The sequence below is a fragment of the Procambarus clarkii genome, chromosome 5 (assembly GCF_040958095.1).
Source record: "Procambarus clarkii isolate CNS0578487 chromosome 5, FALCON_Pclarkii_2.0, whole genome shotgun sequence".
Lineage (NCBI taxonomy): Eukaryota > Metazoa > Arthropoda > Malacostraca > Decapoda > Cambaridae > Procambarus > Procambarus clarkii.
This window is the reverse complement of record NC_091154.1, coordinates 41,938,609-41,955,262: the sequence shown is the minus strand read 5'-3', so window position 1 is coordinate 41,955,262 and position 16,654 is coordinate 41,938,609.

Genomic DNA, 16,654 nt, shown 5'->3' with positions numbered 1-16,654 from the left:
GGGTAGGGGGTCATGAGGGATAGGGGGTCATGAGGCGTAGTGGGTCATGAAGGGTAGTGGGTCATGAGGGGGTAGGGGGTCATGAGAGGTAGTGGGTCATGAGGGGTAGGGCGTCATGAGGGGTAGGGGGTCATGAGGGGTAGTGGGTCATGAAGGGTAGTGGGTCATGAGGGGGTAGGGGGGTCATGAGAGGTAGTGGGTCATGAGGGGTAGTGGGTCATGAGGGGTATAGGGGGTTATGAGGGGTAGGGGGTCATGAGTGGTAGTGGGTCATGAGGGGTAGGGGGTCATGAGGGGTAATGGGTCATGAAGGGTAGTAGGTCATGAGGGGTAGGGGGTCATGAAGGGTAGTGGGTCATGAGGGGTAGGGGGTCATGAGGGGTAGGGGGTCGTGAGGGGTAGGGGGTCATGAGGGGTAGGGGGTTATGAGGGGTGGGGGTCATGAAAGGTATGGGGTCATGAGGGGTAGGGGGTCTTGAGGGGGTAGTGGGTCATGAGGGGTAGTGGGTCATGAGTGGTAGTGGGGGATGAGGGGTAGTGGGTCATGAGTGGTAGTGGGTCATGAGGGGTAGGGGGTCATGAGTGGTAGTGGGTCATGAGGGGTAGGGGGGGTCATGAGGGGTAGGGGGTCATGAGGGGTAGTGGGTCATGAGGGGTAGGGGCTCATGAGGGGTAGGGGGGGTCATGAGGGGTAGAGGGTCATAAAGGGTAGTGAGTCATGAGGGGTAGGGGGTCATGAGGGGTAGGGGGGGTCATGAGGGTAGTGGGTCATGAGGGGTAGGGGGTCATGAGGGGTAGGGGGACATGAGGGGTAGGGGTCTTGAGGGGTAGGGGGTCATGAGGGGTAGGGGGTCATGAGGGGTAGGGGGTCATGAGGGGTAGGGGGTCATGAGGGTTAGTGGGTCATGAGGGGTAGTGGGTCATGAGGGGTAGTGGGTCATGAGGGGTAGTGGGTCATGAGGGGTAGTGGGTCATGAGAAGTAGTAGGTCATGAGGGGTAGTGGGTCATAAGGGGTAGGGGGTCATGAGGGGTAGGGGGTCATGAGGGGTGTTACGTACTCCTAGCTGGATACGTATATAAATTTCAAATAAACTTTTTTGTTCCATTTCATCATATATGTACACATATTATATTTTTGTAAACTATCGTGTGGTGTGGCAATGTCAGTGGGGACAGGAGCGCGGTTGCTCTTCACACGTCTAATACCTGTTAGATTCGGGAAATTAGAATTGCTGGACCTGTTCAGTTATGGGAGTTCCAGATGTCACTTTTACTAAGTTTATATAATTGTTTATTTACTGTAATTAAGCAGGTGGCATTGTACTTATATATTTTGCAAGTAACTATTATATTTAATTTGCATTCTTATGTGTTTTGAGAACAAGTGGTTGTTCAATTAGTTTTAAATATTAAAAAGTCTTTAGTTTCCATTCCTCATCCTGGATGAGGCAGAGGAGGAGAGGATTATTGGTAGCAACAGCGCGAGTAGTCAGTAGCTGATACGGGCCAGGAGAGATCACATCTTTGTAGAGTTAAGTCTGTAACATTCATGTTGTGCCATATTTTTATATATTATTTTATATGGGAGCCAATACTTTTTGTTTGGTTGTATAAGTTAACTTGACTATCTGTTTTTTATATTATACTTTATTGATTATATTGAATATATATATTATAAGTTATATGTATAATTCTTCAGTCCTAAGGGAGAAATACTTTTAATTCTTAGCCTGTTATTATTCATGGGGTTACACTGGTGACCCGCTTTAGACAACAGCAGTTGTAGTATCCCTAGACATAATTAAAGCTTGGCTGCTGTAGGGTCACGAGCCGTAACGAACGATAGGTAACAAGAGTTATGGGGGCCTGTCCGGGAGATATTGTTCCCACTTAAACTTAACTGTGCTAATCTAACCTTGCCTTCCTAGGTACCAGTGTGTTAGGTGTCTGTGTTTCTTTAAGAACTATTCCATGGGCCAAGCAAGCCTTCCTGTGTGTCAAGTAACAACGTTTCACGATTTTTAGGTAAGTCATCCTATATATTTTGTTTGTGCAGTGAGGCCAAGCGAAGTTTCAGTGTGGTGACAATTTTACCGTGAAGTGTAGTGCAGTGCCATTGTTTTAATTGTTGTTGTAAATCAAGTGCCAAGTGTTAGTAACGATAGAGAGTCAAGTGGTGTCGTTGTTGGCTCATCCAGACTTTGAGGGATTTAAGAGCCTAAAAAAGTCTGAGTTAGTACAAATGGCAAATCAGTTGGATTTGACCGCCAACAATAGAATGGTTAAATCCCAACTTGTGAAAGTCATTGTGATGCATTTTGTTGAGAATGGAGAGTTAGAAGAAGAAATTCTGGAGGAGTTAAGAGAGGAGTCGAGTGATCAGATGACGTTAAAGCGTCTTGAGTTAGAAGCTCGTCAATTACAGCTTGAAGCTCAAAAGGAACAGAAACAATTAGAGCTTGAAGCTCAAAACGAACAGAAATTATTAGAGCTTGAGGCTCAAAAGGAACAGAAATTATTAGAGATTGAAGTTTTAAAGGAACAGAAATTATTAGAGGCTGAAGCTCAGCAGAGGGAGCTTGAAACTAGGCGTTTAGAAATTGCGGCACAAAACCAGAGAGGTTTAATTGAGTTGCAACTAGAAGCCACAAAGAAGCAACAATTAGAGATTCAACAACAAATGGCTGACACTAACTTAAGGCTTGAAACACAGCGTATGGCAGCTGGGCATGGAAATACTAGTAATGTTTCAACAAATAGTGATAATAATCCCATAAGTATGAATAAGTATATAGAGTTACCCAAGTTTAATGAGGAGGATCCTGAGGTTTTCTTTGCACATTTTTATAAGATTGCCATCAGTATGAACTGGCCAAGGGATCAATGGGTAGCCATTATGCAGTCTCAATTTAAGGGGCGTAGTCAGGAGGTTTCTACATCCCTACCTGACGCTCATAGCTTTGATTATGAATTTGTAAAGAAAAGCATCTTAAATGCGTATCAATTAAATCCAGAGGCACACAGGCAGAAGTTTCGGAACCTAAGGAGGGTAAGCGATCTGACAATAGCAGATTTTACTCGTCAGAAGACGAATTTTTGCAACAGATGGTTAAAGTCACTTGCAGTAACTGAGTTTGATGCCCTAAAGAATCTTCTTATAATGGAAGAAGTATTGTCATGTCTCCCAGACCAGTTGTCTACTTTTATGGCAGAACAAAAGAATGTAACAGAGATTTATGAGCTGTCAAAGCTCGCGGATGAGCATGAGTTGTTGACTAAGGCCCAGTTTACGGCCACTTCACCTAAGTCTAGTCGTAGAGTAAATTATAATGCTCACCAAACTCCTTATCAGAATCCATCCAGTCCTAGTGCTCCAGTTACTCCCATGAGCTCTTCTCTTACAAAACCTAACCCTGCTACTTCATTGTCAGGAATGTCAAATAATAATAAGGTTACTTCTAAACCTACAGTTGGTTCCACAGGTATGTCCACTGTAAGGTCCTGTTCCCATTGTAAGAGAAAAGGCCATGGAATTAATTCCTGTTTTGTATTGCACCCTGAGAAAACCCAATTGGGTGAAACGGTATTCACCATATATGTCTTCAGGTGAAGTTTTGAGTATTAATGGGAAGTGGAAGTCAGTGGTTATTCTTCGTGATACAGGTGCTTCCCAAACCATAATTTCATCCAATATTCTTTCTGATGTTGAAAAGAGAGAGACTGGAAAGTTTGTTGTTCTTCAGAGTGTTGCAGGATGTAAAACTGTACCTCTAATAGACATTAATTTCAGATCCACCATTACACCAAGTTTATGCACTGTGGGTGTTAGTACACAGTTGCCCATCCCAGGTGTGGATGTTATATTGGGTAATGAGATGGCCCTAAATCATGTTGTGGGTGAGAATGATCCCCGTTTGTGTAAACAGCCAGTTGCAGACCATGTTTATTCTGCCTGTGCTGAAATTAGTTCTATGAATGAACAACCTGTTGTAGTAGATGGTTTTGTCCATTCTACCTGTGCTGATGTCAGTACTATTATAAATCCAGTTGTCAGTTCTAATGTTGTTACTCAAGCATTTGTTCCAGTAACCAGTACCCCTTCAGTGGAGAAGTGGGATGTGGTTGTTCCAGATTCCTGTGTGGCTGACCTAGTTGTTGAGAGTAAGCCTCATACTATGACTCTGCTTTATTCCAATAAATTGGGAAAGGATGTCCATGTACCATTGTCTTGCCCGCTCACTACGAACGTTGTGCCAGGAGTTGAGAGAAACTTAAAAGCCACGACCCTATTGTATTCCAGCCAAGTGAATGGTTTAGGACAAGATGTCGGGTTGGCAGAAGTATTCCCGCTCACTCCAAGTTTAGAATCAGTTGTCGAGAGTAAGGCGGTTGTAGAGGCCCCGCCTCACCCTAGTCAAGGTGATAGTGTAGGGGAGGAGGTCAAACTACCTGTTACTTGCCCGCTCGTTTCAGATTCCCTTAATTTATGTGCAATGAGGAGAACTGACCCTAAGATTTCAGAGAGAAGCAAGGAAGCCAGAGGATCAGCTTCTGTTGAGTAGATGGAGACTCATTGAGCCCCCCTCTTCAGTTGTCTGTGAGGATGTGACCCAGCTTGGTAGTGTTATTATTGATTGTGAGCAGACAGTACTCCGAGCAGCTCCAGAAGTCATGGGAGGAAATTTTGGTAAAACTATTGAGAGTGGTAAAGTATCATTTGGATCTAAGTTGCGGAGTTGTGATTCTTATTCCATGTGGAGTAAGTATTTCTCATTGTGTACAATGAGTCAGAGTGTGTGTAGGATGTTGAAATCTACGTTTATTCTGCAGGAGCCATTTTCTTGTGAAGTAATGGACTGTGGGACATCTGTGTCCAGCCTTGTGGTTGAGCAGAGAGAGTTTACTCAAGTAGTTTGTGCATCCAGTAGTTCTGAGGAAGTGGTGAGTTATACTAGAGCAGTGTCTCTATATTCAGATCCAGGTTATTTTGATGCGCGCGTGATGAAAGTGTATGTTCCACTCAAGTGTGGTGTTGACTTTCAGAGTCATAGTGATGGTGAAGGATTAAATCATACTTGGGAGCAGATGTTTGAGGTTCCGGGTGTGTATTTCAAGTTGGGGGATAAGGTTATCCTACCTAGTGTTAATCATTGTGCAGGGTTACAGATTGTCCTTGGGTGTTTCCCAGGTAATCTGCTGTGCATCTTCAAGATGTTAAGACCCTTAAACTTCTTGGTTGATTGGTTATCATCAGATGTAAATCACTTGGGAAGTGATGGTGAGGGTTGTCAAGTTTTCGGCATGTTGTATTTAGTCTTTTGGAAGACTAGAAGGTTGATGAAAGTGTGTGTTGTGTTCAATGTGTGGGATCTAGATCCCTCAGCTAGTTTTTCTAGTTTCTAGATTAGGCTAGTCACTAGAAACTGAAGCTTTCAAAATAACATATGCTTGTTGGGTGTTGAATGAAAGCTTATGTTACGGACTATCATTTGTGAGTAGTTAGAAGTCTGTGATTGCTCTGTAGAGAGAATTACAGAGATTTTCCTGTTTCTGTGAAATAGGACGGTGTGGTACTTGACTAAAAAACCGTTAGAGGTGGGGGGGGAGAGTGGAGTGAACGTTGCCTTTCCCCCCCCACATGGGAGACATCACGCCACTCTCCTTAGGCCTTACCCTCCTTGTGACGTCACAGGACGCTCGAGGGTGAGTGAGCCTGATTGGTTCAGGCATGTGTGCTCCAAGCCTAGCTTTGGCGCGAAGTGTTGTGATTGGGAGCGGCATGAGGGAGCCGTGCCGGCTCCAAGCTGATTGGTCAAGACAAGGTGGGGAGAAGGTATGGGCATTTTGAGTTTCCTTAGCGCGGGAAATCGTCAGTCGGAGCAGGGTAGCAGGTGGACTAGGACGTGTCTGGGTGGAGGGGGGGGGAGTTTTCCCCCTCCACCCCCGTTAATCGCGGACGTTACCGTGTTAACTAGCAGGGATGGCACCCCTGCTATCCCTGGTTGTGTCAAGGCCCAATTAGGTGAATTGGGGCCAAGGATTTACAGAAGGAACAGTAAAAAAAGCTAAGAGACAGTTGACTGTGTGCACCCATGAGGCAGGCTGGCAGAGCCTCATGGTGTAACAGGTGGGTCGAGTATCCTGTCTAGTGGCAATGGACAATTGGTGTTGGGCAGTGTAAGTGAGTGTGATATTACAGGCCCATGTTGGACTTTGCATTCTGCCAGGCTGCGTCAGTGTGGGGACGCCGCCGGCCATTGTCACCCCAGTGTAGAACAAGGCAGGTTCTAGCTTGATGGGGTTGTGATTCCGCAGCCGCGTGGGCACCCCTGTGCGCGCCGCCCGCGGCCACCCGTGGCCACCCACACAGGCCACCCGCACGGCCAAACCCCACCCCGCCCGGCAGCTCAGCCGGTGGGGTGCTATGACGTCATGCGCTACCCGTGGCCACCCCCAGGCCACCCAGCGACCCGGCACGCGCGTGGCCGCCCACCCAGGCCACCCGTGCGGCCAAACCCCACCCCCCTCTCTCAGCTCGGGACGGGCGCTGTGGCCACATGCCTTGGCCAAATGCCTTGGCCACTTTCCCGGGACAGCCTAGGGCCACATCTTGTCGACGCATGAGGAGCAAGCAAGCTAAGTGTTGTCAGCTAGTGTGGTAGTGACTTGGGAAATGAGGAAAAAATAAGGGAAAGAGGGCAGTAGAAATGAGTAATACCGTATAAACTGATAACAACACTGCACAAACCAGCAACATAATGATGCCGTCAGCATACCCCACATGCTAATGACATCATTAGGCAATCAGTCAGCAATCACATCTACTGACTTACCACACAACACAGTACATAAACATGCAAATGAAAACATAGAAATGGCATTCACATAATCAATGAAAATTATATCACCAAGTAATCGTAACTAACTACCTCTAATGATTATAATTTTACGGTACTCTATGGCATTAATCCAGTCTGAACGATTATATAGAATCGACAGGCTGGATCACTTATATGGTAAATCTCTACACTGACTAGTTACATACTCTAGTCAGCCTACTATACATACAGTGTGGTCCCGTGTATAATATCCATCTCCAGGTACCGCCCTACCAATCACCTGGCCCTACTGACAGCTGTCACTCAGCTGCTTCTCTAGCCTGGCGAGGCTCTGAGACAAGCTCTTTCTGTGAATTTCCACCAGTACCCATCACACTGTAATAGTAACCTCTAGGATTATTCAGGGGAATTCACAGTACTTAATGAGAGCAGGCAATTGATGGGTTAATTGCCTTGCTGAGGTATGTGTGTGTTCACAGTAGTCCTTTGCAATCGGGTGCAAGAAGAGAAGAGGGGGGCAGTAATATTAGTATACTTTTGTGTGTTGCACAACCGTGTGCCATTATTGTGTGGGCACTGTAATTAGCGAGTTGCAGTAGCCGCAACCATATGTGGGCAGTGCTTTTATGAAGTTGCATGCCATTGTAGTGTGACCTATGTAACGCTGGGGTTACTTTGTTTCTTTAAGTTGTGTTGAGGACTTAAGGATTCAGTGAGTTAATTAAGTATGGGGGTAATTAACTGGATAAGGGGTGCACACTTAGTATTGTGGAGTGAGTGAGGGCTGTTAAGAGAGAACAGTGTTGAGCTGGAATGAGATACGTCTCGGGAGCAATTAATTGTCCGTGTGACTACTAATTGACCACTCTAGCTAATTATGTAATTAGCCTTCTCATCGTGAATTTACGTAGTGGGAGAGGATCTGTCAGAGTCTGTCAGTATTTGTGTTAACGTAATAAGCTCGAGACTAATTACCTTTCAGGGGAATAGCAATTAGTGGCTCAGGTTAATTAGTGGAGTAATTAACATTGGAGAGCTCCGATGACTCGGTAAAGCGAGGTCATGGAGCTAGCATAAATCGTTGTATTAATCATATCCTGTCTGAGGACAGTGGATTAGTGGCACATCTGGTTAATTAGGGTAATTAACTCCTTTCCCGTGAATTCACAGTGTTTGATGAGACCTGCTTAGGCAGTGCGGAGTGAGACGTATTTATGGGTGATTAATTATCGGTCCTGGTGACAGTTAATTAATTGCTCAGAAGTAATTAGTGAATTAATTAGGGTAATTAACACTCACTAGTAATTTTTTGCACAGACTGTGGAGAAGCTACCAAGTTAGTTAGTTAACGTAACTCAATGGGGATGTAATTAGTGGTCCGTTTGACCTTAATTGAGAATTACTCACTGAATACTTGCAAGGAGTCAAGTGTGATGTAATATAAGTTTGAGTTATTGTTAACAAGAGAGACAAGTATTAATGATTAACGTAGAGTATCATCATGTTGTTGTCTAGTGTGAGACAATTGTTTGTGATTACCGTAGTACTTTGTTGCTGACTGCTGCGATCAGTCAATTAACGTAATTAAACACTTAAGGCAATTTCTTTTGGTTGTCGTCTGGTGACGAGAGTAGAGTCATCTAGGGATTTGTGGAGCAGTGTCCCAGAATCCCACCTTGCCTGTCTTTGTTACTGTTTACAACAGTGCAACTTCTTGTAGGGAGTTGCAAAGAGTGTTCACACTGGGTTGTGATAGGGGGGGGGGGGTCACTGGTGGACTACCCGCCTAGTTACGTGGGTCTCTCCTAGGGGGCGGGAGGACCCCTAAGCTTGTGATTATAGTAGCTGTCAGGGAAACCGAGACACTATTGATTGCATGCTTGTGTCTTCAGTGGATATCCTTCATTTGTTCAGTTAGTTCATGTTGTCAGCCCGACGTGTCAGTAAGATGGAGCCTGCTGTCACTTCTCGAGGGGCTGTTGAATAGCTGTGTTGCAAATGCCACTTGATGTACAATAACGTAACCATTCCGTGTGGTGTAACTTAGTCTGTGATATTTTTCTTTGTTTTGCAATATTGCTTCATCAGTGGGCACACCTGTGTTCAGGTTAGTTCAGTATGCAGCCTCACAGCAAGGGTTGCTATTTAGCTGTTTGTTATCGTGCCACTGGATGGACATTAACGTAACGTAAACTCGGTAATGTAGTAGTTAGTCTCTTGTTATTAATAAATTGTTATGTTATAGAAAACGGTCTTTGATGTCAACCCTTCAACCATATTATTCCACCATATTTCTGCATATTATTATTAAATGTTGATGTGATCTTGATATGACGGCTGTTCTTGGGAATTCGAATTCCAATTCATAGCGCCACATCAAATATAAATATTTGATTGTGAGAACCCGTCGGTTACCCTTTACTAGTTTTAACGTCCTGTTTAACTAGGAGGAGCCAGCGGCCTATTGTGGACAGGTTTTCACCCTTGGTGGTGGAGGCCTGGCGGTTTGCTCCCGCTTTTCCTTTTTCTACTGGACTCATGCTTAACTGCCGTGAGCAGACTTTAAACTTGTAGTCCACCTCCTAAGGGAGGTAGGCGTAGAGAAAAATCTCACATTCAAGTTCACCATCAGGAGGTGTGAAGTTGTCCTTGGAGTTATGATTGAGATATGGTGCCTAGGCATATGCCTGTTTTCTTTCACTGATCGTTATGACAGAGATATGAGGAAATTGATTACTGTGTTCCTTATGGATCATCGGAGTCAGTTCGATCAGGTAGTCTTTGCACTTATCTTGGGTTGTATTTCTTGGTTTGAAGGTCAACGGTTTGCTAAGTTGTTGTGTTGTGTTTCGGAAGGTTCTATGAATGGGAAAGTTTTTTACATAATTATGAGGTTTAATGCTAATTTCTTTAATTTTAGTATCCATTGAGCGAGAGTATGTGTTCCACAGATCAAGAGTGATGAAGACCAAATGTCTTTATCAGATCATACCCAGGAGAAGTCCCAAATCTACTGTATGTCCAGTCAGCTTCAATTAAGCAGTTCAGCTCTAGAAAAGGGGAGTAATGGAAAATGGAGTCTGTCTTGGAAAAATTCACCATGTGGAAAAGGGATCACATGGAAATACGGGACTGATCTTAGAGAAATAGTAGCAACAGATAGAAAGATAAATTGCCGTGATAACTGTGTGAAAGCAGCTACCTTTATTTACAATTTTATTGATGATGATGTTGATAGGAGTGCGAAATATGATCTGAAACAAGGTGAAATAAATGAGATAGTACCCTGGAGAGATAAACTTGCATACTCCAGTGAAACATATGTAGAACATAGTCATAAGACTGAAATTTCTGAGTTTCCTGTAAGAATATATTTGGAGTGTTTTCATTCTTGTCCAGAAATGTGTTCTTATTCCTTTTACGTGTTTGGTGTAGTTAATACCATAAATCTCAAGTGTCATACATTTTACTTCGGAAAAAATGCCATTGATCTTCAATCCATTGCATTTTTTTTCTTGGAGGTGGAAGTGTTACGTACTCCTAGCTGGATACGTATATAAAATTCAAATAAACTTTTTTGTTCCATTTCATCATATATGTACACATATTATATTTTTGTAAACTATCGTGTGGTGTGGCAATGTCAGTGGGGACAGGAGCGCGGTTGCTCTTCACACGTCTAATACCTGTTAGATTCGGGAAATTAGAATTGCTGGACCTGTTCAGTTATGGGAGTTCCAGATGTCACTTTTACTAAGTTTATATAATTGTTTATTTACTGTAATTAAGCAGGTGGCATTGTACTTATATATTTTGCAAGTAACTATTATATTTAATTTGCATTCTTATGTGTTTTGAGAACAAGTGGTTGTTCAATTAGTTTTAAATATTAAAAAGTCTTTAGTTTCCATTCCTCATCCTGGATGAGGCAGAGGAGGAGAGGATTATTGGTAGCAACAGCGCGAGTAGTCAGTAGCTGATACGGGCCAGGAGAGATCACATCTTTGTAGAGTTAAGTCTGTAACATTCATGTTGTGCCATATTTTTATATATTATTTTATATGAGAGACAATACTTTTTGTTTGGTTGTATAAGTTAACTTGACTATCTGTTTTTTATATTATACTTTATTGATTATATTGAATATATATATTATAAGTTATATGTATAATTCTTCAGTCCTAAGGGAGAAATACTTTTAATTCTTAGCCTGTTATTATTCATGGGGTTACACTGGTGACCCGCTTTAGACAACAGCAGTTGTAGTATCCCTAGACATAATTAAAGCTTGGCTGATGTAGGGTCACGAGCCGTAACAAACGATAGGTAACAAAGGGGTAGGGGGGTTATGAGGGGTAGTGGGTCATAAGGGGTAGGGGGTCATGAGGGGTAGGGGGGTCATGAGGGTTAGGGGGTCATAAAGGGTAGTGAGTCATGAGTGGCAGTGGGTCATGAGAGGTAGTGGGTCATGAGTGGTAGTGGGTCATGAGGGGTAGTGGGTCATGAAGGGTAGTGGGTCATGAGGGGGTAGGGGGTCATGAGGGGTAGGGGGTCATGAGGGGTAGGGGTCATGAGGGGTAGTGGGACATGAGGGGTAGTGGGTCATGAGGGGTAGTGGATCATGAGGGGTAGGGGGTCATGAGGGGTAGTGGGTCATGAGGAGTAGGGGGTCATTTCGGGTAGGGGGTCATGAGGGGTAGTGGGTCATGAGGGGTAGAGGGTCATGAGAGGAAGTGGATCATGCGGGGTAGGGAGTCATGAGGGGTAGGGGGTCATGAGTGATAGGGGGTCCTGAGAGGTTGTGATTCATGAGAGGAAGGAGGTCATGACGGGTAGGGGGTGATGAGTGATAGGGGGTCATGAGAGGTAGTGGGTCATGAGGGGTAGTGGGTCATGAGCAGTAGGAGGTCATGAGGGGTAGGGGACCATGAGGGGTACTGGGTCATGAGGGGTAGTAGGTCATGAGTTGTAATGGGTCATGAGGGGTAGTGGGTCATGAGTGGTAGTGGGTCATGAGGGGTAGTGGGTCATGAGGGGCAGTGGGTCATGAGAGGTAGTGGGTCATGAGGGGTAGTGGGTCATGAGCAGTAGGGGGTCATGAGGGGTAGGGGGTCATGAGGAGTAGTGGGACATGAGGGGTAGTAGGTCATGAAGGGTAGTAGGTCATGAGTTGTAATGGGTCATGAAAGGTAGTGGGTCATGAGTGGTAATGGGTCATGAGGGGTAGTGGGTCATGAAGGGCAGTGGGTCATGAGGGGTAGGGGGTCATGAGTTGTAGTGGGTCATGAGGGGTAGTGGGTCATGAGGGGTAGTGGGTCATGAAGAGTAGTGAGTCATGAGTGGTAGTGGGTCCTGAGAGGTAGTGGGTCATGAGGGGTAGTGGGTCATGAGAGGTAGTGGGTCATGAAGGGTAATGGATCATGAGGGGTAGTGGGTCATGAGGGATAGGGGGTCATGAGTGGTAGAGGGTCATGAGGAGTAGTGGGGGTCAAGAGAGGTAGTGGGTCATGAGGAGTAGTGGGACATGAGGATTTGGGGGTCATGAGAGGTAGTGGGTCATGAGGGGTAGTGGGTCATGAGGGGTAGAGGGTAATGAGGGCTAGGGGGTCAGGCCGGGTACGGGGTCATGAGGGATAGGGGGTCATGAGGGGTAGGGGGTCATGACGGGTAGGGGGTTACGAGGGGTAGTGGGTCATGAGGGTTAGTGGGTCATGAGTGGTAGGGGGTCATGAGAGGTAAGGGGTCATGAGGGGTAGTGGGTCATGAGGGGTGGGGGGTTATGAGGGGTAGTGGGTCATGAGGGGTAGTAGGTCATGAGGGGTAGGGGGTCATGATGGGTAGTGGGTCATGAAGAGTAGTTGGTCATGAGGGGTAGGGGGTCATGAGGGGAAGTGGGTCATGAGGGGTAGAGGGTTATGAGGCGTAGTGGATCATGAGGGGTAGTGGGTCATGAGGGGTAGTGGGTCATGAGGGGTAGGGGGTTATGAGGCGTAGTGGATCATGAGTTGTAGTGGGTCATGGGGGGGTAGTTGGTCATGAGGGGTAGGGGGTCATGAGGGGTAGTGGGTCATGAGGGGTAGTGGGTCATGAGGAGTAGGGGGTCATGAAGGGTAGAGGGTCGTGAGGGGTAGGGGGTCATGAGGGGTATAGGGGGTTATGAGGGGTAGGGGGTCAATAGTGGTAGTAGGTCATGAGGGGTAGGGGGTCATGAGGGGTAATGGGTCATGAAGGGTAGTAGGTCATGAGGGGTAGGGGGTCATAAAGGGTAGTGGGTCATGAGTGGTAGTGGGTCATGAGGGGTAGGGGGTCATGAGTGGTAGTGGGTCATGAGGGGTAGAGGGTCATGAGGGGTAATGGGTCATGAAGGGTAGTAGGACATGAGGGGTAGGGGGTTATGAGGCGTAGTGGATCATGAGGGGTAGTGGGTCATGAGGGGTAGTGGGTCATTAGGGGTAGGGGGTTATGAGGCGTAGTGGATCATGAGGGGTAGTGGGTCATGAGGGGTAGTGGGTCATGAGGGGTAGTGGGTCATGAGGGGTAGTGGGTCATGAGGGGTAGGGGGTTATGAGGCGTAGTGGATCATGAGGGGTAGTGGGTCATGAGGGGTGGTGGGTCATGAGGTGTAGGGGGTTATGAGGCGTAGTGGATCATGAGGGGTAGTGGGTCATGAGGGGGTAGTGGGTCATGAGGGGTAGTGGGTCATGAGGGGTAGTGGGTCATGAGGGGTAGTGGGTCATGAGGGGTAGGGGGTCATGAAGGGTAGAGGGTCGTCAGGGGTAGGGGGTCATGAGGGGTAATGGGTCATGAAGGACAGTAGGTCATGAGGGGTAGGGGGTCATAAAGGGTAGTGGGTCATGAGGGGTAGGGGGTCATGAGGGGTAGGGGGTCGTAAGGGGTAGGGGGTCATGAGGGGTAGGGGGTTATGAGGGGTAGGGGGTCATGAGGGGTATAGGGGGTTATGAGGGGTAGGGGGGTCATTAGTGGTAGTGGGTCATGAGGGGTAGGGGGTCATGAGGGGTAATGGGTCATGAAGGACAGTAGGTCATGAGGGGTAGGGGGTCATAAAGGGTAGTGGGTCATGAGGGGAAGGGGGTCAAGAGGGGTAGGGGGTCGTAAGGGGTAGTGGGTAACGAGGCGTAGTGGATCATGAAGGGTAGTGGGTCATGACGGGTAGTGGGTCATGAGGGGTAGTGGATCATGAGGGGTAGTGGGTCATGAGGGGTAGGGGGTTATGAGGCGTAGTGGATCATGAGGGGTAGTGGCTGATGAGGCGTAGTGGATCATGAGGGGTAGTGGGTGATGAGGGGTAGTGGGTCATGAGGGGTAGGGGGTTATGAAACGTAGTGGATCATGAGGGGTAGTGGGTCATGCGGTGTAGTGGGTCATGAGGACTAGTGGATCATGAGGGGTAGTGGGTCATGAGGGGTAGTGGGTCGTGAGGGGTAGGGGGTCATGAAGGGTGGTGGGTCATGAGGGGTAGGGGGTCATGAGGGGTAGGGGGTCATGAGGGGTAGTGGGTCATGAGGGGTAGTGGGTAACGAGGCGTAGTGGATCATGATGGGTAGTGGGTCATGAGGGGTAGTGGGTCATGAGGGGTAGTGGGTCATGAGGGGTAGTGGGTCATGAGGGGTAGGGGGTTATGAGGCGTAGTGGATCATGAGGGGTAGTGGCTCATGAGGCGTAGTGGATCATGAGGGGTAGTGGGTGATGAGGGGTAGTGGGTCATGAGGGGTAGGGGGTTATGAGGCGTAGTGGATCATGAGGGGTAGTGGGTCATGAAAGGTAGTGGGTCATGAGGGCTAGTGGGTCATGAGGGGTAGTGGGTCATGAGGGGTAGTGGGTCGTGAGGGGTAGGGGGTCATGAAGGGTAGAGGGTCGTGAGGGGTAGGGGGTCATGAGGGGTATAGGGGGTTATGAGGGGTAGGGGGTCATTAGTGGTAGTGGGTCATGAGGGGTAGGGGGTCATGAGGGGTATTGGGTCATGAGAGGTAGGGGGTCATAAAGGGTAGTGGGTCATGAGGGGTAGTGGGTCATGAGGGGTAGTGGGTCATGAAGGGTAGTGGGTCATGAGGAGTAGGGGGTCATAAAGGGTAGTGGGTCATGAGGGGGAAGGGGGTCAAGAGGGGTAGGGGGTCGTAAGGGGTAGTGGGTAACGAGGCGTAGTGGATCATGAGGGGTAGTGGGTCATGAGGGGTAGTGGGTCATTAGGGGTAGGGGGTTATGAGGCGTAGTGGATCATGAGGGGTAGTGGGTCATGAGGGGTAGTGGGTCATGAGGGGTAGTGGGTCATGAGGGGTAGTGGGTCATGAGGGGTAGGGGGTTATGAGGCGTAGTGGATCATGAGGGGTAGTGGGTCATGAGGGGTGGTGGGTCATGAGGTGTAGGGGGTTATGAGGCGTAGTGGATCATGAGGGGTAGTGGGTCATGAGGGGGTAGTGGGTCATGAGGGGTAGTGGGTCATGAGGGGTAGTGGGTCATGAGGGGTAGTGGGTCATGAGGGGTAGGGGGTCATGAAGGGTAGAGGGTCGTCAGGGGTAGGGGGTCATGAGGGGTAATGGGTCATGAAGGACAGTAGGTCATGAGGGGTAGGGGGTCATAAAGGGTAGTGGGTCATGAGGGGTAGGGGGTCATGAGGGGTAGGGGGTCGTAAGGGGTAGGGGGTCATGAGGGGTAGGGGGTTATGAGGGGTAGGGGGTCATGAGGGGTATAGGGGGTTATGAGGGGTAGGGGGTCATTAGTGGTAGTGGGTCATGAGGGGTAGGGGGTCATGAGGGGTAATGGGTCATGAAGGACAGTAGGTCATGAGGGGTAGGGGGTCATAAAGGGTAGTGGGTCATGAGGGGAAGGGGGTCAAGAGGGGTAGGGGGTCGTAAGGGGTAGTGGGTAACGAGGCGTAGTGGATCATGAAGGGTAGTGGGTCATGACGGGTAGTGGGTCATGAGGGGTAGTGGATCATGAGGGGTAGTGGGTCATGAGGGGTAGGGGGTTATGAGGCGTAGTGGATCATGAGGGGTAGTGGCTGATGAGGCGTAGTGGATCATGAGGGGTAGTGGGTGATGAGGGGTAGTGGGTCATGAGGGGTAGGGGGTTATGAAACGTAGTGGATCATGAGGGGTAGTGGGTCATGCGGTGTAGTGGGTCATGAGGACTAGTGGATCATGAGGGGTAGTGGCTCATGAGGGGTAGTGGGTCGTGAGGGGTAGGGGGTCATGAAGGGTGGTGGGTCATGAGGGGTAGGGGGTCATGAGGGGTAGGGGGTCATGAGGGGTAGTGGGTCATGAGGGGTAGTGGGTAACGAGGCGTAGTGGATCATGATGGGTAGTGGGTCATGAGGGGTAGTGGGTCATGAGGGGTAGTGGGTCATGAGGGGTAGTGGGTCATGAGGGGTAGGGGGTTATGAGGCGTAGTGGATCATGAGGGGTAGTGGCTCATGAGGCGTAGTGGATCATGAGGGGTAGTGGGTGATGAGGGGTAGTGGGTCATGAGGGGTAGGGGGTTATGAGGCGTAGTGGATCATGAGGGGTAGTGGGTCATGAAAGGTAGTGGGTCATGAGGGCTAGTGGGTCATGAGGGGTAGTGGGTCGTGAGGGGTAGGGGGTCATGAAGGGTAGAGGGTCGTGAGGGGTAGGGGGTCATGAGGGGTATAGGGGGTTATGAGGGGTAGGGGGTCATTAGTGGTAGTGGGTCATGAGGGGTAGGGGGTCATGAGGGGTATTGGGTCATGAGAGGTAGGGGGTCATAAAGGGTAGTGGGTCATGAGGGGTAGTGGGTCATGAGGGGTAGTGGGTCATGAAGGGTAGTGGGTCATGAGGAG